The following is a 25002-nucleotide window of genomic DNA, read 5'->3' on the forward strand; positions in this document are numbered from 1 at the left end:
TCTCAGACTCAGGTCATCTACTGAGGGGGGCCGAGACTCTCTGGGCACAAGAAGTTGAGTTCCCAGTGAGACGTGAGACTTAATTCTCTGGAGCCAGGTGCAGGGCTTTGGCAGGGAGGCTCAGGCATGGGGGATTGAGGTGCAGCGGATGGACCAGCTGTCTAGGTGCGGAGATTTAATTGCACTGAAGCACAGGAGGGAGGAGGAATCCCGCTGATGGTCAGTGGCTGTGCAGAAAAAAGGGTGTTGATTCCCCCATCCTAAATGGGCTGGTTGGCTTGACCCTTCTCCCCTCTGCAGAGCATGGTGGGGGCTGCAGCTCACCCCTTGTGGGGCAGGAGGGCACAGGTGCAGGGCGCTGGGCTCCGATGCACCTGGAAGGCAGCTCCGGTGGGGTGGGGCAGGGCCTGTGGTTTACGTTCTGCATTGCCTGGTGCTCGGCCATTGCACAATCCCCAGCCACGCCGCACAGCGCATCCCGAGAGGAGGTGGGGGGCCAAGCAGATGATCCAGCACGATGGGGGAGAGGATGTGTGGTTGGGGGGAGGAAAAGCCTTGGGCTGCACTGGGGGAGTGCAGAGCAGGGGTGACACCCCAGAAACCTGCAGCAAAGGGATGGACAGGTGGGGTGGGTGGATAGAAGAGGCAGCAAGCCTAAAAGAAGAGTGGGGTCTAGTGGTCAGAGCAGAGAGGGGGCTGGGCACCAGGAGCTCTGGGTTCTATCCCTGGCTCTGGGAGTGGAGGGTGGGTCTAGAGGTGAGAGTAGGGGGACTGGGAGCCAGGACTCCTGGGTTCCATAGTAGCGGCTGCTTTTTCCTGTGTCTCCCTCCCTACAGATCCCAGCCCAGCCCCCTACCAGAATCTGAGGGGGTTGCCCTGCCACTCAGACTCGTGATTTGAACCCCTCCCTCCACGGGCTCTGACATAATGGAATCTCTCCCCACCCAAGTCAGAAAGTAGGATCCCCTCCCCACATGTGGAGGAAGCTAGTGAGTTTCTTGGGGGTCTCTGGCGGAGGTGACAGCACCCACCAGACACCCACTCATGGTTGCAAGGAGACCCTCCTGCACAGCCCCCTGCTATGAGGGGCCAGGGGCGCCCAGCCAGGGTCAGGAGGTGAGATGGGGTCGCAGTGGCAGGAAGGGGGCAGAGCTGGGGATGGTGCCAGGTCTGGTGCTGGCTACACGGGGAAAAACCACACTGCTCCCCCGCAACACACACACACACACACCCCTCCTGGTGTTGGGAGGGGAACACGAGAAAGGACAAAAGAAGCAAGAGAAGAAGAGAAAGGAGGAAGGGATGGATGGAGGAGAAGGTGAAACAAAAAGGACAAACCCTAATGAGCCCCAGTGATTCTAAGGGACAAAATCCCAGGTGCGGAATAAAATTCTGCCTCCTTAAGTTCATGTTTTCCATGCCTAGAATTCAACTGTCACCAGATGGATCAGACTGAACAGGTTTCAAACCTCGAGGAGGCTCTTACCTTCTAAACAGGGACGGCTGTTTTCTAGTAAAATCACTAAAAGGGAAGGGGAAAACTCAAAAGAGGCTCCTGGAGCTCACGTACGTGAACCCGAATACTCCCTCAGTCCTCAAAGAGAGACCTGGAGAAGGAGACTTGCTGAAGCAAAGCCACAGGGTCTCTGAGGTTTCCCTGGCCCCTCGCCCCTGTCCTGCCTGGCTGATGTCAGCATCTCTCTGTGAGGTCAGCACCTCCTCATCCCCTTTGGCCAATAGTCTGAGGTCCTGCAAAAGGCCTTTGTGATGTCACTGCCACACCCCTCCCTTGCTGTGCTAATGTCCTGCCCCTGGCCAGGCACTTTGGAGGTTTGAGCTACTCCCTGTGGATCACCCAATTAAGGACCATCAGCTGTACAACTGACCCATTGAGAGAAGGCAGATACACCCTGTGACTCAGCAAGGTATGCAGGGACCTGCCTATGGACAGAACTCAGGTTTTTCTATGCCACGTGCTGGATAGAGTGTCCTTGAGACAAAGAAAGCAAAGACCACATGGCAAGAGACTATAAAAGGCTGATGCCTCATCTCCAATCCTGCTTCATACCTCCGGAGTGACTTTGCTACAAACTGAAGCTCTGTACAAAGGACTCAATGTCCCATCCCAGCAGTGGATGGACTCTAGAGACTGTATTTGAACCTGCAATTTATTCCATCACTGCTACAAGCCTAAACCAAGAACTATGCCATTACTGTATGTGAAGAGTTAAAATCCATGTGCATTTTGTATAACAACCTGGTCTATGGATTGTGCCAGCTCTTTTCCAGACCCAAAGTCCAGGGAAGAACATTTAATGAATACTTTGATAAAATGTTATTAGTATAAAATATATAAGACCATGGGCGGAGACATTATATAACCTGTTAACCATTGGCTCAGAGCCCCGTTACATGGAATCAGAATGTGATCAGCTCACACCCAGGGGTAGCAAAGTCAAGGGACCAGAGGCCTAGCAAATCGTGATCAGCTAAGAAAAAGCTGGGTAAACAGAAAGCCTTGCTTGCTAAGATAGGCCTGGTCAGCAAATTGCCAGGTGTTGGAGCTAAGAACTAAATAATTGTGTCTTATTCAGAGTTGCAGATTGAACAAAGAATCCCTGTTCCTATTGTGTTAGTCTCTTCTGTAGGGAGACGTTCTTCCCACAGATGCAACCTTGAGTTTATGAGAAGTTGTCACATGTCAGTATAAGTTATGGCATCCTTCCACCTCCCTTCCCAGGGACCAATGCCTGCCTTTAGACACACAGAAAACAATCTTTATTGCCATATACTTTCACTGTTTCTTTGCTTTAACCCCTAGGAATCTACCTGTTGGACAATCAAAGGAGTTGCTCCATTCCAATGGACCCCAAATCAGAATTCAACATAGATATTTTATACAACTAACATTGTATCAAAGTATTCATTAAATGTTAACTTGCTAATTTAAGACCATGGGCGAAGACATTATGTAACCTGTTAACCATTGGCTAATGTGCTTATCTTGTCTTGCTGCAAAGCCTATCCTGGGGTGTGGAACTTTCATTCTGGGCTGTGACTATAAGCAGAAGAGTGACACCCAAGGCCTGTTGCTGCTGCCCAATATGGGGCTTAAACTCATGATGGCAGGATTAAGAGTCTCACACTCTACCAACTGGGTTAGCTGGATTTGAAGTCAGTCAACTGCCCAGTCGCAGTGTAGAAGGAGCCTGAGGGTGTTTATTTGTGGAGCTGAGGTTCCCTGTCTGACATTTGCCTTCTTTCCTGGTTCGTTATGGCTCCAGCGAGCAAACCAGAGCTGTCACAAGGCTGGTTAGATGCTGCTTTCTAGACCAGAGAGCTGGGGTTGATTTAGCATGCTGTCGCCATCAGCTGGTCAGAGTAACCAGGGTGGGAGGGTGGAATTTAGGATTCCTCCACCAGTGGGAGGTGCTGTTGGACTCATCTAGTGGGGGAGAGTCTGAGTCTGAGTTCCCCACATGCCACACACATTTTCACAGGGAATCAGGTCCCCTGGGGAAAAACTCAAAAGAAGCCCAGGCCCAGGAGTGTCAGAGAAGGGAATCAGTGTTTGCTTCAGGAGAGGGTGAGGGAAACCTGCAGGTCCTTAGATCCCTCCAGCGCCTGATAGAACCATTTGTGGGGAAGGGCCGGGGAATCTGAGGAAGACAAGGAAAGGGGTCAGCGCTGTGGTTGCTTGTTGAGGACACAGAACTCACAAGATGGCAAAGCTCAGAGCCCCGTTACACAGAGTCAGAATGTGATCAGCTCACACCCAGGGGGAGCAACACCCCTCCCTTGGTCTCTGTGCCAGAGCTCCTATCAGCTCACTGTCCTTCCCACAAGAGCGGGCTGCTGAGAGGGCTGTGATGGGGTAAATGAAGACAGAGAAGGATTGTTCCTCATGGGTTTTCTTTGTGTTGCTCTGTGATCCTGCTGGAGGAAGCTGAAGCATCATATGAGTTTGTTTCAGTGGCTTGGGTTGGGCTCAGGTTGTGACCCTGAGCACAGGGGTTCCTGCACTCTGCTCCTAGGCCCTCAGGGAGTAGATAATGGAGTAATTTCAGGAAGTGGCTAGAAAGTAGCCTAAGAAAGTGTAGCATAAGTGAGAAGAAAAACAACACCCTCTCTTCCCTGATGGTCTAGCGGTTAGGATTTGGCACTCTCACTGCCAAGGCCTGGGTTCAATTCCCAGTCAGGGAAAAGTGACTTTAAACCAAAGAAAGCTTTGATTTTTCTTCACTTGCAATGTAAATAAATCCATGCTATTTTCCTGATTCCCCCCATCTTCCCAGTGTCTCCATGGCAGCACAGCAAGCAGGTCCCTGGGGTGGTCAATGGAAAGGGGAGGCTTCAGCGGCAATTAAGCCCTCTCAGTCCCTCTCAGATGGAAGGACTTGCCACCAAAAGTGGCAGCGGGTTTTTTTTTTCCGCTTGGGGTGCCAAAAACACTAGAACTGGCCCTGCTCCATGAAAGACAATTTATTAAATCCCAGATGAGTGCAGTTCTATCAGTTCTCAGCCTGAGTCCTTAGGTCTTAATCCTGAGGATAATGTCCCACCATGGGGCCATTTCCTGCCTCTCTTTCCTAGGGAAGCACAATTTTCCTTGCACAGACACAGGAACAGCAAGATCTTTCTCTGTCCCTTGTGCAAAGCAGGGGGCCAAATTCCATGGAAACAATGGACAAGCAGGGGGCCCTGGGCACATCCAGCCCTGGCCCTGAGATGTTCCCTCCCCTCTTTCTTTATGCCCCTGTTGTTATTTCATGGATTGTCTGGGATGGGGGAAAAGCTGAGTTCACTGCAGGTGGAGGGGAAAAAGGACCCTGAAAATCTCAGGCCCCAACCCCTGCTACCAGGATCACTGAGGTGCGGGGAATCTGCATGGGAAAGGGACTGTGTGAATTATCAAGGTGGGGAATGAATAACAATCTACAACTAGATCCACCTCATTAACCACCAACACAGGCTAATCCTGCTGCCGATAGAAGGGAAACTGGGAGAGATTCTTTGCTGCTAAGCCATGGAAACAGTGACCCAATTGCACCACAGTGAATGTGCTGGGGAAAGCTGGACTTCACAGGCAGGTGGAAATAGCAGATCCTAGAAACACCTGGAGCTTCCCACACCACTGCTGCCAACAGGGTCAGGTGTTGAGTGACTCACAGCGCCCCTCCCCTCCCATTACCTTCCAGCAGGAGGTGGCAGCACCCCCCACCCAATGCTGGGGATAGGGCTGAGTGTATCTCTGCACCCTGAGTCCAGGGCACCCACTCTCTCTGCCCCACACATCGAATCTGTCCCTGCTGCAAAGTGACCCCTAAGAACCAGCAACCTCCAGGACAGCAAGTTTGGCCTCAGATCAGGGAATGTGTCCCCCATGCTGCTCTTAGGCCACTGGGTGCTCTGGAAACAGGAGGGCTCTGAGTGTAACCTATAGCATGCATGGCCCATGTGGGGATGTAGCTCAGTGATAGAGCACATGCTTTGCATGTATGAGGTCCTGGGTTCAATCCCCAGCATCTCCAGGTTCATTTTACCCTGCTGCTTTGTTCATGCCCAAAGGGGATGTGGCCCTGCAGGAATTTCACTCCTGCTCAGTGAGGGGCAAGTGCCAATTGCATGGAAGGTGGAGCGGGGGGTTTCTGCTCCTAAGTCGCCTCTGTACATTTAAGATTCCCACCAGCTGTGCTGCTTGGGACAAGGGTAGATGAGAGAGGAGAATCTGCCAGCACTGGAGGGGAAGGTCCCATCTGCACAGACTGAGAGGCAAAGACTAGACTTATTTCTTGTCTGGGCCCAATCTTTTCATCTGGTATAGCCCTTGTTCCAGCTCAGGTGGTAGCTGGGGATGTCTCGTGACTGCAGCATGTTTGTTCAGTTCCACCCCCTTATACAGCTTTGGTACATGGCAGGAATCTTTTGTCTCTCTCCTGAGGATGAGCCCCAGGTTTAAGATGGATTCCTGTACCAGGTGATATGGTGACATGTCCTGTGAGACCCCCAAGCCTTCATTCTTCCTGGCCTGACTCACAGATGGTGCAGGACAGAGCCATCTCCAGTCAATTGTCCTGGTTAATGGGAGCCATCAAGATCCAAACCACTATTAATGGCCCACACTTTGCATCATTACAACAGGACCTCAGAGTTATAGTTCATATTTCTAGTTTCAGATCCAAGAATGATCGGTTCATACAAATAGGATGAACACACACCGTAGATTATAAGCTTTGTAATGATACCTTACAAGAGACCTTTGGCATGAAGCATAGTCCAGTCACTTTATATTCACACTCATTAGCATATTTTCATAAAATCCTATGGAGTGCAACGTCACAGCAGGGAAAGGGTTTTACTGCGGCCCCTGGGAGCAGTTGAGTTTCATGTTCAGGCTGTGGTATGAGTTCCTCCAGGTTTCTTGTAAGCACACAGGGACCTTCGCGGGTGCTCTCAATACAGGAATGGCCCCGACACGATAAAGTGATGGGGATTGCATTTTCCTTTTTTATTTCTGTATTTCCAATGACATTTCTGTTTGTGATTTCATTTTGCTTTGTATAACTGTGTTTTCTCCTGGATTTGATATTTAACTAAAAAAAGAATAAGGCCTCAGGGCGCCGGATGGAGGAGCAGGCTGGGGCTAGGACTGCTAAGAGAGCCAGAGTAGCAGGTTTTCTGTATTGTTTCCTGCCCTCATTTTCATGACGAGTTTCTCATCTGCACGAAATTTGCTTCTTTTATATGTGAGCCTGGCTAGCTCAGTTGGTAGAGCATCAGACTTTTAATCTGAGGGTCCAGGGTTCAAATCCCTGGTCAGGTGAAGCAGGAACCATTCCCCTCAAAATGGAAGAAGGCATCTCTCTAGGGTGTTACTTGAGCTTTTTCCCCCAGGACTTGGCTTTTCACTAGGAAGGGCCATGTACTGCCTGGGACTGAAGGGGCAACTTCCTCACATGCCCACTGGCCTCTCAGGCTGGATTAAGAAAGGCCTCTGGGAGCTGCAGCAAACTGCTGCATGACAACCTGGTGAGCAAATGCAGGGCTGCCCCCACAGGGTCATCCTCAGCAGAGCTCAGCAGAGGTGTGGGGGTTTCCTATTGGTCCCATGGTGTAAGGGCAGCACTTGGGACTTTGAATCCTGCAATCTGAGCTGAAGTCTCAGTGGGATCTGAGGACAATTCCTGTGCCACAAACCCTGCTGGGTCTTCCAAGGCTGTGTCTTGCTCTCTCAAAGGCCATGAAAGCCTGTCTTTCACCCGCTAGCTGTTGTGACTTGAGCACAAGAGGGGATGTTTGATCCAGAAGCCTGGCCATGCCTGGAGTCCTGTAGGTAGGGATGCGAGCTCCATTTCCTCTGAGTCCTGAAGCTGGGCTGCAGCCTGGCCTAGGAGGCAGCCCTATTGGTTCACCTACTGGCCCAAAGTCACTTGGGCGGTGTTGGTGTTCCCCAGGGATGCTGAAGGGCCTAAGGGAGGGAGGCTCAATACTCCCCCCATCAGTCAGGGCGGAAGAGAAGGGCTGCAAGCAGGGCCGGCTTTAGGCCGATTTGCCCGATTCCCCCGAATTGGGCCCCGCGCCTGAGAGGGCCCCGCAGTCTCCCGGAAGCAGCAGCTGTTGTTGCTAGGCAACGAGAGACCCTGGCCGGCTGAGGCAGAGGCAGCCGCGTGGGTGTTGCAGGTCAGGAGGGGGGAGGGGGGAGAAGGCACATGTGCTTTGCAGCCTTCCTTCCCCTCCCCCACCCCCGGCACTCACCTGGAGGAGACGCCGAGGGAGCTTCCTGTCCGGTGGGAGACAGGAATCTCTGCCGTGCACCTCACTCACCTGAGCAGCTGCTGGGGCTTCCAGCCGTGAGTGTCTGACCCTGTGATTCCCCGCAGGGTTGTAATATTGGGTTGGTTTTGTGGTTTTTGTGGTGTTGCTGTTTGAGGGTGAGTTGGTGCCTGCCTGTGTCTGGTTCAAAACTAAAGTCGGGATCATGTAACCCAGGAAAAAAGCCCCGAGCCGGTACTTAGTGCTGTGAACTCCAGGTGAGAGAGAGAGGGAGGTTTGGAGGAGGAAACCAAATACATCAAGAGGGGAGAATGCGAACGGTCTGCAACACGGCAGGCTGAGACTTATCCCCCCCCCCTTCCTGGCAAGAGGGGAAACTGAGGCACGGGGTGATCTGATTCCCCTCTCCAAATTATTTTGCAAAGGAAGGGGACTGGGGCTCCTATCCAGACCAGTTCCCTTCCCATCAACTCTGCTTTCCCTGCTGCAAGACCGCTGTAGGGGCTGAATATTTCCATTAAACTATGGCGCCTTCATTTGCCCTACAACAATAAATTAGACCGGCTTGGTGGAGGGGCTATTCCCCCCTCAAAGCTGTGTGGATATTAAGGGTTTTTTGAGGGGGGGGGGCATGATAATATTCCAGATCAATCAAATGCCCAGCTCAGCTTTCTAGCTATCCAGCAGCTCTAGGGCAGGGAAGGGAGGTGCTATTGGTGCAGAGTGGTTGCAAATCAGGGGTGAATTTAGCAGGGGGGGGCATTGAAATCCTGCCTGATGCAGCCATACAGAATCGCTGGCAGCGCTGGGAGAGGCCAGGAGTGGAAGCAGATGGCCTGGGGGTGGGGGGACATTTGCCCTCAGTCCTGGGCTCTGGGATGGACTAGGCTGGGTGGTGGGTTCAGTCTAGTCTTCCAGCCTGTTGCTCTCGCTGGGGTTTGTGGTTTTCATCTGGCTCCACTGAAAAGATCAAGCAAGCCCAGTAGAAAAGTGGAGTGAGAGAGGCGGGAAAGGGTGTGTAATGGGTTAAAGTGACCCATCAACGAAAGAGTAAAACCAGAGTTTGACTGGGTTTCCGCCCAGCCACCACTCCTGCAAACACTGGGCAAGGGGCAGCCCCATTCCCCACCGAGGCTATGGTGAGGGGCAGCAGAGGAGGAAGGAAGCCACGTGTGATGGCAGTCCTCTCCTCCTCCCAGCACCCACCACCCCCTCTCCGGCCCCCAAACTCTGTCCCAGAGCCTGCACCCAGCCCTCCACACTCCCTCCCAGAGCCTGCACCCCTCCACCCTTCCTGCACCCCACCCCGTGCCCCAGCCCAGAGCCTGCACCCAGCACCCAAACTCCGTCCCACTCAGCCTGGGCAAAGCTCTCCTCCATCTGGCTCCCAGCCCCTCTCCAAGGGTTGCAGCTGTCTGGAGGTGCTGCCTTCCACACCTTCCTCAATCACACCTCATCCATTCAACAGGGCAACTGATTACAACGTGGGGGGAAGATCTTATTCTACTTCTAGCAAAAAGACATTTTTCTTTTACCTTAATTACACTACCTTAGGGGCCCGCTATAACATATTACCAAGGTGCAATACAAAGTGATATATAAGTTATACAAAAATGCATAATGCAGAGATTTATCTACAACTGCATTGATTGACTGCGGTGTGCAGTAATATAGTGACCCCTGGGGCTTTGAATGAGGCATTATACTTGGGGGGAGGGGGAGGGGGCAAGTGGCGGGTGGGCACAGAGGCGAGCAGTGAGCCAGCAGGGGCTCGAGGGGCGGGCATGGGGGTTTCTGGCAGGGGAGGGAGAAGGTGAAAGGAGGCGAGTGGTGGGTAGGGACTGACTAGGAGGGATGCAGCAAGCCAGCGGAGGGCTAGGGGGAGAAGAGGGGTGTGATGGTGGGGCTGAGCAGGGAGGGGGCAGGTCTTATTTTACTGCTGTGATCTGGTCACCCCATGTGTGCCGTTTCTTCCTGCCCCCGGCCAGCACCGAAACTTGTTTCGATGGGGCGGAGCTGGGGAAAGAGGGTTTGTTTCCATGGGGCCGGGTGGCGCTGGGGGGGGGAAGGATGGGGGCAATTTTATATTAATAAAGAAATATTTATAAATTTTAATAAAATAAACAGTGAAGAAAATCAGTTGGAGAACTATCAAAACAAATTATTTTCCTAATATGAAAGTGCAAATCAGCTAATTAATATATGATGCAATGTATGTAATAGATAATTTTGTTATTATTTATATAGTCATGGAAAGTAAATAATACATGGAAGAAATGAAAGGGTTTTTTTTAAGGGTTTTTTTGTTTTAGTCATCCCTGCCGGGGCCTCATCGAAACTGTTCGAATTGGGCCCCGCACTTCCTGAAGCCGGCCCTGACAATGAGGCAAATCATCTAGTGGAACAAGCTCTGCAAGGGACGTGGTTAATTCCCCATCACTGCCGTGTGTAAATCAAGACCGCAGCTCTTGCTGCGAGACACCTGGTGTGTGGGTGTCCCTGTTCCCCCTTCAGAACCTCTGGTACATGGTGCTTCCCTGCTCCCAGTTCAAGATCCCCATCATGTGGGTGCTCCCATCCAGGATCTCTGGTGGGTGTCTCTGCCCCCCACCCCATGAACTAGCTCCAGTGTGTGGTTTCCCCTGTCTGCCCCCATCCGGGATCTGTGGGTGTCTCTGTTCCCCTTTTCAAGATCTGTGTTGCTTGGGTGTGTCCCTTCCCCCAAGTCAGAATCCCCAGCGTGTGGGTGCTCCCATCCCCCCTGCAGGCTCTGTGGGGGGTGTCTGTATAAAAAGAGACCGTGTCTCACTGTCTTGCCCAGGCTACGCTGCAGGGGCTATTCACGGGTGCAACCCCACTACTGATTGGCACGGGAGTTTTGACCTGCTCTGTTTCCGACCTGGGCCGGTTCACCCCTCCTTAGGCAACTTGGGGACCCCAAGCTTCCCTGGGATCACCATATTGATGCCAAACTTAGTGTGGACACCCAATCGGCACAGCCCCCTGCAGCCCAGAACTTCTAAGCTCAAGCGATCTGCCAGCCTCAGCCTCCCTCAGAGCTGGGATCACAGGCACCAGCCACGGAGCCCAGCTGGTTACAGGGTCTCCCGCTTCCAACTTCAGGCTTCAGCCTGGGAGCTCTGCGCTCTGAGCGGGTGGAAGTGTAGCCTGGAACTGAGATGATGCGCTGAAGGTTATTTGCACTGTGCGCTTCACACGGAGGTGAAAACACGGGGCACAGATCTTTGAGCACAACCCTCGTCCTGAGCAATGGGTGAGTGGGGGGGGGGCTGCATAAAGAGAAACCGGCTCTCCATGGCAGGGCTGCAGCAGCTCTTCACAGGGGCAGTCCCATGGCCAATTGGTACCAGAGTTTCTAAAGCCTTCTTTCCTGGGCTGACCTGTCTCCCCTCTCCCTAGGGGGACTGGCGACCCCAAACTTCCCAGAAACCAGCATAGCAAGGCCAACCTGAGCACAGACACCTGCTCAGCACCCCGGGTGCAGCCCTGAACCCCGGCAATCAGCTACACTCAGCTGCCCACCCAACAAGTGTTACACGCAGGAGCCTTCGTGCCCCGCGTGTTCAGGTCCCTCCCAGCGCCAGCTTTAAACTCCGCTGCTCAGTTCTAAGCTTTGGCCACACGGGGGCAGCCTGGAGCTCAGCCAACGCCTCCCAGTGCTGGTTGCGTTTCCCGCTCCTCGTGGCAGGTTCACACCCCGCAGGCAGATCTCTGAATCGGAGCCGAACCGTTCCCCAAATCCAGCGCTTTAGCAGCAGCTTTGCTAGGAAAGCGCTGACGTCCCCAAGTAATGTAAGAGCCAGAGCGCTGTGTCCAGGAGCTTCTCTTGGGCCCCTCACCGTGGTGTCTGTCAGGCGCAAGGAGAAACCAGGGAAATGTTTTCATGGCGTTTAAGGGCAGAAGGGGCCATTAGCTCAGCTAGTCTGACCCCTGAATAACACAGAATTACACCATGACACGTATTGATCCCACAGACCTTAGATAGATCAAAGCGTTTCAGCTCAGGAAGGAGGCTAAACTGGGTACCAGAGGCAGCGAACAAGGGGCCCCCAAGGCAATGGCAGGGAACTGACGAGGTAAAATATGCCCAGATAATCCCAGCAGGCGACCCACCCCCATGCTACAGAGGTGGGAGTCCCTGTTCCTCCTGCCCTTAAGAATCTCTGGTGATAAGTGGGTCCCCCCAGTTCCCAGATAAGAATCCTCCATGGATTTCCTGGCTTCACCTCCAGATAAGAACATTGTGTGGAGGAGTGGGAGGCAGGTTGTCTGGCAGATATGTAAAGGGGGACTGTGTCTCCCTGTCTGGCCCAGGCTCCTTGTAGGAAGTGATCTCAGTGTGTCTGGCTGTCTCCATTCCTCCCACCCATAAGAATCCCTGGTGTGTTGGTGCACTCTAGATCATTAAGGATCTCTGGTGGGTGGGTGTCTTGTTCCCCTAGTCAGGATCTCTGGGCCGTGCCTGTATAAAAGTAGACTGACTCACCCAGGCTGGGCTGCCATCATGGAACAGACCAGGTCCTTCTGTGGAGGGTTTATGTTCCTCCAAGGACGTGATCTCAGTGTGTGTGGGTGTCCCTGTCCCTTCAACCCTTAACAATCCCTGGTGCATGGGGCCCCATTACAATCCCCTCTGTCTTACCCCCCATGAGGGATCCGGTGGATGTGGGTGTTCTCCACGCTACTGGGGGTGTCTGGTGCCCCTGTCCCTCCTGGTTAATAGTGGAGTGTGTGGGTGTCTCCCTGCCTGTTAAGGATCTGTGTTGTGCGGATGCCCCCGTTCTTCTCATTAAGAATGGTGCAATGGAGCATATGGGTTTGTCCCCCACCCCATGAACTAGCTCCCGTGTGTGGTTCCCCTGCCCCATCCAGGCTCTGTGGTGTGTGGGTGTCTCTGTTCCCCTTTTCAAGATCCGTGTTGCAGGGGGGCGTCCCTCCCCCTGAGTCAGAACCCCAGCGTGTGGGTGCTCCCATCCCCCCCCTCCAGGCTCTGCGGGGGATGTCCGTATAAAAAGAGACCGTGTCCCACTGTCTTGCCCAGGCTATGCTGCAGGGGCTATTCACAGGTGCAATCCCACTACTGATCAGCACGGGAGTTTTGACCTGCTCCATTTCTGACCTGGGCCGGCTCACCCCTCCTTAAGCAACCTGGGGACCCTAAGCTTCCCTGGTATCACCATATTGATGCTGAACTTAGTGTGGACACCCGATCGGCACAACCCACTGCAGCCCAGAACTCCTAAGCTCAAGTGATCCGCCAGCCTCAGCCTCCGGGATCACAGGCACCAGCCACGGAGCCCAGCTGCTTTTATTGCTTGGCAACTGGAGCTTTAAACTCTCCTTGTGAGCTCTGTGCCTTGGCCAGACAGGGACAGCCTGGAACTGGGAAATCATCCCGCGTCCCCCGCCCCCGTCTCAGGTCTGGGTGCAGGCTCCTCTCGACTCTCATGTAAGATCCCAGAGGTGTTGGTGCCCCCCATCCCCCGTCCAGGAGCCGAGGGGTCCAGGTAACTCTGCCCCTACAAGATCCTGGGTGTGTGGTGCCACTCTCCCCAGTAGATCTCTGGTGGGTGGGTCCCCAGGGTGTGAGTGCTCCCATCCCCAATACAGGCTGGGGAGGGGTATAGCTGGCTCTCCTGTCCTGCCCAGGCGGTGCTACAGCAGCTGTTCACAGGGCAGCAACCCCACTGTCACCCTGCAGCTTTACCCTGCTCCAGGGGAGACCTACATCACCCACCTGTGGGAGCCCGTGGACCCCGAACTGCCCAGAATCACCTGATTGATGCCGAGCTTAGCACAGACACCGGCTCAGCATGGCAGGTGCAGCCCTGAGCCCTGACAATCTGCTGCCCGCAGCCTCCTACTGCACAGCGAGGATCCCACGTGAGAGGCTTCGTGCCCCGCGTGTCCTGCCAGGTCCCTCTCAGCTCCAGCTTTCAACTCTGCTTGTGAGCTCCCCTCTCTGGCCAGACGGGGGCAGCACTAATGGCCTCGTCTAAATTTGACCCTTCAGACTGCAGATTATAACCCAGCCGGCAGATTATGACCCAGGAAGCCAAATTCTTCCCCAAACTGACAGTTGAAGCAGAAGATCCCATTGGAAAGATCAGGATTTTTGCCTTTAAAAACAAGGAAAATGTGCATTGTTCTCTTCTGTCTACAGCGAGAGATTGAAGAAGCTCAATTGATTTCATTGCCTGGAGGTTAAGAGGCGATTTAATCACTGTTTTAAATACATTTTACAAATTCCCAGAGGGGGGAATATGTGCTTTAAAGTGTTCTTTAATTCACCAGACAAACACTGAACAGGACCCCCTGGGCTTGTAGTCGATGTCAGAAAATGCCAACTGGAAATGACCATTTTATAACCGTGAGGCTAATTATCTAGTGGAACAAGCTCCGCAAGGGAGGTGGTAAATTCCCCATCACTTGCAGTTTGTAAATCAAGACTGCAGCTCTTGCTGCAAGACACCTGGTGTGTGGGTGTCCCTGTTCCGCGTTTCGGGATCCCTGGTACATGGTGCCTCCCTCCCACCAGTTCAGGGTCCCCACAATGGGTGCTCCCATCCCCCCCATACAGTCTCTGCAGGGGATGGAGGGTGTCTAAAAAGAGACCGTGTCTCACTGTCTTGCCCAGGCTAAGCTGCAGGGGCTACTCACAGGCGCGATCCCACTACTGATCAGCAGGGGAGATTTGACCTGCTCCGTTTCCGACCTGGGCCGGTTCACCCCTCCTTAGGCAACCTGGGGACCCCAAACTTCCCCGGGATCCCCATATTGATGCCAAACTTAGTGCGGACACCCGATCGGCACAACCCCCCGTGGCTGGGAGCTCTGGGATCCACCCACAGTAGCTGGGAGCTGTGGGGTCCATCCATGGTGGCATGGGCCTGTGGGAGCCCCTTCCGCCACTGGTGGCTGATAGCTGTGGGGCCCCCACTGGCCAACAGCTCCAGTCTTGCTGCCCCAGGGCTGAGGTGGAAAATGTCGCTGAGATCTCTGAAAGTCACAAATTCTGTGACCCCCTTTATATAATCTGAGCCTTAATCGTTGTTGACTGTCTCTCTCAATCTAGTGGTCTGCTCTAGCGCAGATGGGACAGGGAAGACAGAAGCTCACCCCCCAGCACAGGTTTGGGCAGCAATGGCTCTTGGGCTATTTGCTGAGCATGCAGAGGACTTGTCCAGGCTGGTGGAGCAGCTCAGCCAGATGAGGAGCTGGAAGAAGGAGACCTGAGCAGCCTGGAGATCACACTTTTTCTCCACAGCCACTGCCTATCAGCAGGATTCCTCCTTCTCCTCAGTGAGACCAAATCTAAGCACCTAGACAGCCGGTCCGTCCACTGCACCCCAATCCCCCATGCCTGAGCCTCCCTGCCAAAGTCCTGCACCTGGCTCCAGAGAATTATCTCACATCTCGCTGGGAATTCAACTTCTTGTGCCCAGAGAGTCTCCGTCCCACTCAGTAGAGGACCTGAGAAACCCAGTGTCTGCCTTTTCCAAATAAGTGCTTGGAAACACTGCTACATAGCACCTTGGGAGCCTGGGTGTTTCTCTGCTTCTCGCCAGCTGGGGAAAAGCCTCTTGGGGTAAAATCTCCTGCCCCACTGCCAAAGTGAGCACCTTGAGTGGGAACGGTCAGAGGCCCCACCAGGGGGCTGGCCCTGCTTTCCTACCATCTTCTGATGTTGGCCACAAAGCATCAGCAGCTGGCTGTGGGTGGTTTTCAGTGGGGGTTCGGCATGCCAGGGAGAAGCCTGGCTGGGTGTCTCTGTGGCTGTCTGCTGGCCACACATAGGCATGGTTCTCCCTCCTCTTGCCCTGCCCTTGGTTGCTCTGTGGCTTTTAAGCCTTCCCTTGGAGCTGTCAGCACCAGCCGCCTCTGTCCTAGGCGCCCAGAGGAGGAGAGGTGCTGGGCTCCAGCCTGGGACTCTGCCTCCCTCCTGCCTAGCCCTGACTATGAAACCTGGCCCTGACACTCCTTTCTTCAAGCGCCATGTGGGCAAGAGGAAAAGTGTGATAGAAAGCACAAGGGCCAAACTTGTGGGCATCAGAAATCCCAAACACCCAGTCAAACCGTAGCCACTTCTAGACCCCATTCCAACCAAAGACCTGGCTCCAGTGGGTATGAGTCACTCAGCACAAGGTAAACAACTCATTCTTATACAGCTGGAGATAGGAAAGCACTTGGATCTCCAGGGATTTACCACAAGGTCCCACTGAGATTTGAACTCAGATTTCAGCATGCCAACCTTACACCATAGGACCAGCTCGTGCTAGTTTCTCTGAACATTGGTGACCCTCTCATAGAATACCAGGGTTGGAAGGGACCTCAGGCGGTATCTAGTCCAACCCTCTGCTCAAAGCAGGGCCAATCCACAGACAGATTTTTATCCCTGATCCCTAAATGACCCTCTCAAAGACTGAGCTCACAAACCTGGATTTAGCCGGCCAATACTCAAACCACTGAGCTCTCCCTCCTTCACAGGCCCAGCTTGTGTAAGGGGACTGTTGGCCCTTTACTAAAACTGAGTGGGGTTTTTTGGTTGGCTAGTTCCCAGTCCCAATAGAAGGGGGAAGGGTCAATGGGAAATCAGGCCCCTGAGACTGACAGGCCCCTGGGGCAATGGTCACCGACTGGTAGGGAACAAGTGAGAATTTGTTAATGAGTAAAATTCCTGGTGAAAATTGGCAAAGCTGTGGAGAGTTTGAAAAGTTCCAGTGAATTTACACATGAAGATACAAACAGAGAGACAAATAGAGAGAAAGAGAACATCACAGACTGCACAGGCCCACACAGACATAAACAAAGACCAAACCCACACAGCACACAGAGCCATATACACAGTGGTGAGCTCCAGCCGGTTTGCACCGGTTCGCAAGAACTGGTTGTTAAATTTAAAATTAGAATTGTTCCAGGACAACCGGTTCTAAAAAGCTTTTAAATTTAACAAAGGCTCGGGCAGCTGTCTGCCCGGCCCCCGGCCACAGCTCACCTCCCCCTCTCCCCTGAATGCTCCGCCCTCCTTCTCCTCCCCTTCTCCTGCTTCCCGCGAATCAAATGTTCACGGAAAGCCTGAAAAAAGCAGCAGCAGCAGCAGGCAGGTAAGCCGGGTGCGGGCGGGACGGCTCCCCCTGGCCCCAGCCGAGTGCCCCAGCCAAGCACCCCTGGCTCGGGCTGGTTCCGGCTGCGCAGCTCGGACCCAGCCCAGCTCTGGACCCGAGGCTCCGGCCCTGGTGCCGGCAGAGCAGCTCCAGCCCCGGTGCCGGACCGGCCCAGGGAGTCGGGGCCCGCAGCTCCAGCCCCGGTGCCGGCCCAGCCCGGGGAGTCGGGCCCGGTGGCTCCAGCCCCAGTGCCGGCCCAGCCCGGGGAGTCGGGCCCCGCGGCTCCGGCCCCGGTGCCAGCCCAGCCCGGGAGTCGAGCCCGGTGGCTCCAGCCCCGGTGCCGGCCCGGCCCAGGGAGTTGGGCCCGGTGGCTCCAGCCCCGGTGCCGGCCCGGCCCAGGGAGTCTGGCCCCGCGGCTCCGGCCCCGGTGCCGGCCTGGCCCGGGGAGTCGGGCCCCACGGCCCGGCCCCAGGCAGTGTGGTAAGGGGGCAGGGAGCAGGGAGGTTATTCGCTGGGTTGTAGGGGTGGATAGGGGTCAGGGCGGTCAGAGGGCAGGGAACAGGGGATTGAATGGGGCAAGGATCCCGGGGAAAGTCAGGAAGGAGCAGGGGTTGGATGAGGTGGTGGGGCACTCAGGGACAGAGAGAAGGGGTGGTTGGATGGGGCAGGGGTCCCGGGGGGCCATCAAGAATGAGAGGAGGGGTTGGATTGGGCTGCAAAGGGCAGTCAGGGGACAGGGAAGGGGGGGATGGGTCCTGGGTCCTGGGGGGGGGGGTATCAAAAACATGGGGGGTTGGATGGGGCATGACCCCCTGGGGGGGGTCACGACCCCCTCATGAGGTGAGAAGGAGGGAACCAGTTGTTACTATTTTGGCAGCTCATGACTGCATAAGGGAAAAGCCACACAAAACACAGAACAAATCCACACCAAAAAATACAGCAAAAGCCCACAACAGGAAAGCACAAAAACCACATACCAAAAGAATACTTAGCAAAAAATAATCTGCATGCAAAAGTCACACACACACACACACACAAAACTATATGGCATCCACAAAAATCACACAGGATCCACATGCACATCAACATGACAGATGAAAACCACACCAACATACAGAAAGCCAGGCAGGGTTTGAGTCTCACAGTGAAGAGGGTGAGCACACAGGTGGTTTGGGGAGCAAAGACTGAGGGGGAGTCGGGGGCAGTGCTCTGGGCTCTGCCTGACCCCTCCTGACACAGGCGGCTGGTGGAGAGCAGAGCCTGGGAGATCTGTGGAATCTGCTCTGCTCTCTGTAAAACAAGGGGACCTCGGTGTCTTCTGAGCTGCACTTGTATTTTCTGCAGGGCAAAATGATTGGCAGAAGCCATTTGCTTAAAGGAAGCTAGTGCAGTAGGTGAGGTTTGAACTCACAAGCTCAGCATGACTCCACTCAGCACTGCTCTGTAAGTATTGGGCACTAACCCATTGCACCACTGGACCCTGCTTTCAGGAGCTTGTCTCCATGTTTCATGGATGGATTAGCTGAGTGGGGGGGTTGCATTAGCTAAAACAAATCCATATTAAAGGCTGCAGGATGGCAGCAGCAGAGGTGGGGAGCCTCCTTCCATGTGATAGAGCTGGTTCCCCCTTCCGTTGCTCAGGGGAAGGTTGGTGCTTTGAGCCCACCTGGTGCTGGAACATCCCATGGGTGAGATTAATGGGACTCTTGGGAAGGGAAGGGAAGGGAGGGGAAGTCTTTTCTATCCCTTCCTAGCTCCATTGGTCTCCTGTGGCCCTTTCGGCTCTCTGCTCCCCTGTTGGGGAGATGCAGAGACAAGCCCCCATCGGGGTGAGTCACCGAGAGGCTGTGTCCCATGGCATGTGTGGGGGTGGGGTGGGGTGGGATGGGGCTCAAGGGGAGAAGGTTGTGTGTGACAGTGCGTGGGGGAGGGGGAGGGTGTGTTCCTTAGGATAGAAATGATGGAAAACACAGGGGAGGTGACAGTGAAGCCCCGTGTCTGAGTGTTATGACCCTGTGTGGTGCTGCCGTTCACCTTCCCCTCCTATGGTCTCATCTTTCATTGAATCCAGCATTTTTTCACCTGTCCTCACCACAGAGGTGTCCCACATGCCTCAGCTACCGAGTGTCCCTCTTAGAGACGCCGAGGACTGGAACTGATTTCAGCTGCTGGACAGCTCTGCCAGGTCTTTATTCATTTGCACAGGAAAATGCTGAGCGTTTAAATTCATTTCAAACACCCTGCCCCCATTCAGCGAACTCCTGAACATACTGGAGATGGGTCTGGAAATCGATTTTCATTCGAAAAAGTTTTTAAAGGGAATCACTTGAATTGGAACTACAAACCTATTATCCTGCAGGGAAACATTCACCCACTGACCTACCCTCACAACAGAGAGTGTCCTGTATAGCTCAGAGCAGGAACAGTTTTTAACCAGGGGGTTAGTAAACTTTATCTCTATACAAACACCACAGCTTGCAAACTCCCCACCCCCGCTCTGTGTCACCAGAGCACAACAACAACTTTCCTTGGGGCACACACAGATCCCCAGCTCGCTGCCCGTCAGTCTCTCCAGCGTTGCTCCAATCCCTTAAAGCAGGGTCTCAACCTCAATTTACCTTAGGGCCGGTGCCAATCCTCCAGTCCTCCCAGTGGGCCAATAATGTCACTCATACTGCCCAGAACCCGCCCCCCAAAACTCTGCCCCTCACCTGCCTAAGGCTCTGGGAGGGAGTTTGGGTGGGGGGAGGTCTAGGGTGCAGGCCCTGGGCTGGGGCTGGGGATTGGGGTGCAGGCTCTGGGAGGGAGTTTGGGGGTGGGAGGGAATATGTGAGGAGGGGGTGGGGCTGCAGGTTCAGGAAGGGGGTCAGGAGTGTGGCGCTTACCTGGGTCTCCAAGGCAGGGTGGGCTGGGGGTCCTCCGCATGCTGCTGTCCCCAGGCATCACCCCCACAGCGTCCCATTGGCCACAGGGGTGATCAGGCAGAGTCAGTGCGCGGAGGCACAGACCCACCCTGTCCTGCCATGCGGAGGGGCCGGCAGCCACTGGAGCGAGCAGGCAGACACTGCTCAGCTCCGCTGCACTGCCGGGGCCCCTGGGGGGAAGCGCCTGGGGGTGGCAGGTGGGGCCAAGGTAGTGACCCGGTCCCAAAACTGCTGGCGCCCCACGGGCGAGACCTGGGAACCAGGACTGCCAGCCAGACAAACACCTTTAAGAGGAGGCGTCCCTCTCCCTGTCAAAAACTGATCTTCCTCCTTCAGTTCAGTGACAGCCTGAATTGTTCCTTATCCCGCCAGAGCCAGAGGACTGAAAGCAGCAACATCAAACCCCTGTGTAGCTCCCAGGAATGGACATAAACACTCCCTGGTATCTGAGGAGATGTTCAGCTTTGCCCTTGGTCAACTACAAGGCTAAAGGGAAAGGAGGTGGCGCCAGGTAGAAAGAGTGAAACACGACACATCATAGTTATGCCCATGGCGGCTGCAAAACCTTTTGATGTACTTCTTCTTACCAGCCGTGTATTGTTTTCTCTGAAGCCTAGGCCTTGACCAAGAAATTTGTACTTTGCTAAAATAATCGACTGCCCCTGGTGAAGGCAATGGACTTGACACCCACTGGAGTGTCCCTACACAGGTACAAGTACTAACAACAGTGGCTGCCTTTTAGCCATAGATTTTAAACAGGGCAATAAATTGAAACAAACCCTGTTAGATCATTTCTCAGCCCGAGTCCTTCACCCACATTCCCTAGAGCATTGGACCACCATGTGGATGTTTCATTTCTGACCTCAGTTTCACACAGAGACAAAATTTCCTTTGCACAGATCCATGAACAGCAAAACCTCCCTGTGTCTCTGGTCTGAGCCAGGGCATTCGATGCCAGTGAACCTTTTTCTCCTGCAATGGCGACGGTCACACAGAGGGGTCATGGCACCTGCATCCCTGCCAGGGAAATATTGGCTCGGCTCTTTCGTTCTGCTGCTGTTGTTAGTCCATGAAACATCAGGGATGGAATGCAAGGCTGAGTTCACGCGCCAGCCCTCTGAAAAATTTCAGTGCCCCAGAGAAATCCTGCCCCCTGCTATTGGAACGATGTGCTGGAGATTTGACTAGGAAAGGGACTGTCTGAATTGTCAGAGTGGGGAATGAACAACAATCTACAGCAATGTCGTTCACACAAACACACTCTCATGCTGCTCCAGCCGGAAGGGAAATGGGCAGGAATTCTCGTTGTTCACCCAAGGACACACTTACACTGATGCGCAGCCGTGAGTGTGCTGGGGAAGCTGGTCTGAGCAAACAATTTGAAGTGACAATTCAGTGAGAACAAAATCATCATGCAGTGAAATGGATGCATGTCAAGTAGTTGTGGCCGAGTGGTTAAGGCGATGGACTAGAAATCCATTGGGGTCTCCCTGCGCAGGTTCGAATCCTGCCAACTACGCAAGCGCTGCTGTTGTTATTATTGCAGTCTTAGTGCCTGAGCATCCACAGTGCGAACTGGAGATAAATCTAGTTTCACTCTGTCTACACTTAAAATGCTGCTGTGGCACTGCTATAGCACTTTGGAGTAGACAGTGACTGGAGGGTTTTTCCCATCCCTGTAATAGCTGCAGGGACAGAACAATTCTTCCTTTTCTTTAGCACTATCTAACCCAGGCTTAGGTCACCTTAACTCTATGGGTGTGGGGAGGGTCACACCCTGAGAGACGTCGCTCTGCCAATTCAGTGCTCAGCGTACACCAGCCCTTAGATCCCTCTGGGTATTTCAATGCAGGCACTGACCTGTGAGAGGAAAACATCAGCTCACAAACACAGAGACTGAATTCCTCACATTTAATCTTGTTGCACTTTCCAGAAAGTCACAAAATTCAATTCATTCTTGCTAGGACAGAGAAAAAATAAGTGACACTAAGTTTTTGGCTTGGTTAAATAAAATTAAGTGTTTAATTAATATAGTAAAATCTGTCCTGATTCCTCTAACTTACACCACAGCGTGAAATAGGAACAGAGACAAATCTTGTCAGTGACGACTAATTTCGCAAATGATCTTCCCATTATTAATTTCCACGCTGACCCCATTGGAGGTCTGGGCATCTCCAGTGTCATTGCTCTGCATTCACCTTCCCCTTAGAATTGTTATCGGACATTCGCCTTCCTCTGCAGCCTGGGGCTCGGGTCACTTGCTGGAGGATTCCCTTGAGGTCTTTAAGCCACGATTTGAGGACTTCAGTAACTCAGACATAGGTCAGGGGTTTGTTACAGGAGTGGGTGGGTGAGATTCTGTGGCCTGCATTGTGCAGGAGGTCAGACTAGATGATCATAATGGTCCCTTCTGACCTTAAGTCTATGAATCTATTCATCTATTCCCAAATTTGGAAAATTGTGCAGTTCAGAATGTGAATAGTGACCCCGTCTCCTTCCTGCACCTGCTCTACATTGCTCCTCAGCAGCTTCTCCACCTGCAGAGTCACCCCAGCACGGCAGTGCAACCCCCAGGGTTCAGCAGGGGCCCCTGGCAAGGACCGTGGGTGCAGCTAACAGCCCAGTGTGCCTGGCCATGAAGCAGCTGTAAAAAAGCAACACCCCCCCCCCAGAAGTACAGAGACTGAATTCCCCAACTTTAACATCATGGCCCCCTGTAGAAAGCCACACGTGTCAGTTGTATTGTCACAGGGAGATGCAAAAATCAGGTGACACCAATTTGTAAGTTGAGTAAATAAAGTTGAGGAGATAGTTATTAACCTCACAACAATATACTAAAGATCCCTCAAAATAACACCTGAAGGTGAAATATGAACAGAGCCAAATCTTGTCAGCAAAGGCTCATTTCCCAAACGATCCTCAAAATGTTACTAATTCCCACCCCTCCTCCACAGGAGCTCTGTGCAGTGTAACTGTTCTGCAGGCAGCTTCCCATTCAATGCTGTTGTGGGACATTCCCAGGCCTGGAAATGTACCAACGACAGAATTTGAAGAGCAAACCTGGCTCCCTGCACCAGGCGGGATTTGAGTGTTTTGTCCCTGTCACTTAGTCTTTGTCAATAGTACAGATGCCCTGGGCAGGACTCCAGGCTCTGCTTGAGGGATCCTGGCACAGGGGCTGGGGGGGAGAAAGGATGGTAGATTCTGACCTGCACTCTGGAGAGGAGGTAATAAGTGAAGGGGGCATTTATTTATTAGCCCCCTCCTGAGGGTCCCCAGGGCTGGAATTCTACATTCCGCAGGCCAAATGAGGGGGTGACACCACTTGGTTAATGAAAACCCGAGCTCCAGGTGAGGCTTGAACTCACAACCTTAGCATAGTGCCTCTCAGCACTGCCCTATAAGTACTGTGTGCTAGCCAATTGCACCACTGGAGCACCTGTTAATTAGGATTCTCTGAGACTCCTAGGTTGATACAGGCGATGGGTGACCCCAAAACATTCTCAGTGGGGCTGGGAGCAGGTAGCGACAAGTGTTGTACTCGGTGGGGTGGATCCTTCTTAAGGGTTCCAGGCCCCATTTGACCCTTTTGTTCTTCCCTGTGTAATAACAGAGCTGGTTAAGACTCAATGGAGAGTCTTGCTGCAGACCAACAGAGCTGAAATCACTGATAACCAGCTCTAAGCATTAGTCCTGCTTTGGGACAGTGTCTCTCATGCAACAAACTGCCCAGTCTGCACGAGCAGTGAGGCTCCCTCACTAACAGCTGAAATCAGGGAGAGCTGTGTGAAGTGCAGGGACCCAGGAGGGCCTGAACAGGGGGGAACAACACCCCAGGTGCCCAGAGGAGGAGAGGTGTGTTGGGCTCCAGCCTGGGACTCTGCCTCCCTCCTGCCTAGCCCTGACTGTGAAGCCTGGCCCTGGCCCTCCTTCCTTTAAATGCCTTGTGGGCAAGAGGAAGAGTGTGACAGCTGCAGGGACCAAAGTTGTGGGCATCAGGTGAAGCAGCGAGAAACAAGCATATGATCAACCCACAGGAATCTCTAGCCAGACTGTTAAATTCTAGGACCCCAACCTGTAGCCACCAGCCCATTGAACCAGCCAGACTAAAGACCTATCTCCAGTGGGGATCAGTCACCCAGCAGGAGGGAAAAAACCTCACTTTAGTTGACACTGAGAGAGAGTAGCCAAACACATTGAGCTCCAGGGCTTTGCAGCAAAGCAACGTATCGCCACGAGGTCCCACTGAGATTTGAACTCAGATTCCAGGATTCAAAGTCCTGAGTGCTGCCCATTACACCATGGGACCTGCTACTGTTTTATTTTCTAGACCCCTGTGACTCTCAGCTGGCTGGTTTGCACTCTGCACTTATTACTTCCCACCATCAGCTTCCTCTCGCGGGACTCTCTCTCCTCCTCCAGCGACTGTGGTCCTGCACTACCGGATCCGTGGGTCCTGCCCTGAGTCCCTGCATCCCCCTGCTTTGTCTCCATTCCCTGCAGGCTGCAAAAATGTCAGGGGAGGCCGCCCCTCCCTTCACTCGGTGCTCCCGCTCATATCAGCCAACTGCAGCCTCATCTCCTGGAACTCAGTCAGCTGTCGCTTGATCCGGTCGTACAGTCACACGCTGACTGGCTCCCCTGCCTGGATGCTCTTGTGGAAATCCCACAGGTGACACTGCAGGACTTTGCACTGTTGGTTTCTTTAATGTTGTGGTGTTTCCCCAGCCACCGGAACAAAGCCGCCAACTCCTCCCTCACCGACTCCCACCAATCCCCCTGGTAACCACAGAACCCTCTGATGCTTTCCCGTTCTGCCAACACCGCCAGGCTTCGCCCCCCCTGCTCCTTTATCTTGCAAGCTCTGGATGTTCAGCTTCCAATATCCTCTGCCCTGGGTCAGGGAATTGCCCACATTGAGCACACGGTGAGAGCTGCGTGATCCGAACAGTCCATTGGCACCACCCTGCACTGGGCTGTCGACGTGCTCTCCTTCACGGAAATCCGGTCAATGCGACTCCTGGCCTGTCCCCGCAGAAAGGTGTATCCCCTCTGCGGCTGCTGTGAGCTCGGGTCAGAGGAATAGGAGGTTACTGCCCACCCTCCACTGGTTCCACTGTGCAGAAACACGTTCTCTAAGCCGACCTCACTACAGACCTGTGCCAGGTAGTGCTCATCAT

At 53.6% G+C, this 25002-nt stretch overlaps 6 non-coding genes and 1 pseudogene across 6 annotated transcripts; 5 read left to right on the plus strand and 2 right to left on the minus strand.

Annotated features, from left to right (window-relative positions):
- The window catches only part of LOC120375815, a 451158-nt pseudogene that overhangs the window by 266569 nt on the left and 159587 nt on the right, over positions 1-25002 (plus strand).
- On the plus strand, positions 4132-4203 carry TRNAE-CUC. The gene has a single exon. It is a non-coding gene; the product is annotated as a tRNA-Glu (tRNA).
- Positions 5460-5531, plus strand: TRNAA-UGC. The gene has a single exon. It is a non-coding gene; the product is annotated as a tRNA-Ala (tRNA).
- On the plus strand, positions 6751-6823 carry TRNAK-UUU. Its single transcript has one exon. It is a non-coding gene; the product is annotated as a tRNA-Lys (tRNA).
- On the plus strand, positions 21260-21341 carry TRNAS-AGA. Its single transcript has one exon. It is a non-coding gene; the product is annotated as a tRNA-Ser (tRNA).
- On the minus strand, positions 23166-23259 carry TRNAI-UAU. The gene is made up of 2 exons: positions 23222-23259; positions 23166-23201 (listed from the first exon to the last, which is right to left on the minus strand). It is a non-coding gene; the product is annotated as a tRNA-Ile (tRNA).
- TRNAQ-UUG lies at positions 24060-24131 on the minus strand. The gene has a single exon. It is a non-coding gene; the product is annotated as a tRNA-Gln (tRNA).

Source organism: Mauremys reevesii, linkage group 12, assembly GCF_016161935.1.
Source record: "Mauremys reevesii isolate NIE-2019 linkage group 12, ASM1616193v1, whole genome shotgun sequence".
Classification (NCBI taxonomy): domain Eukaryota; kingdom Metazoa; phylum Chordata; order Testudines; family Geoemydidae; genus Mauremys; species Mauremys reevesii.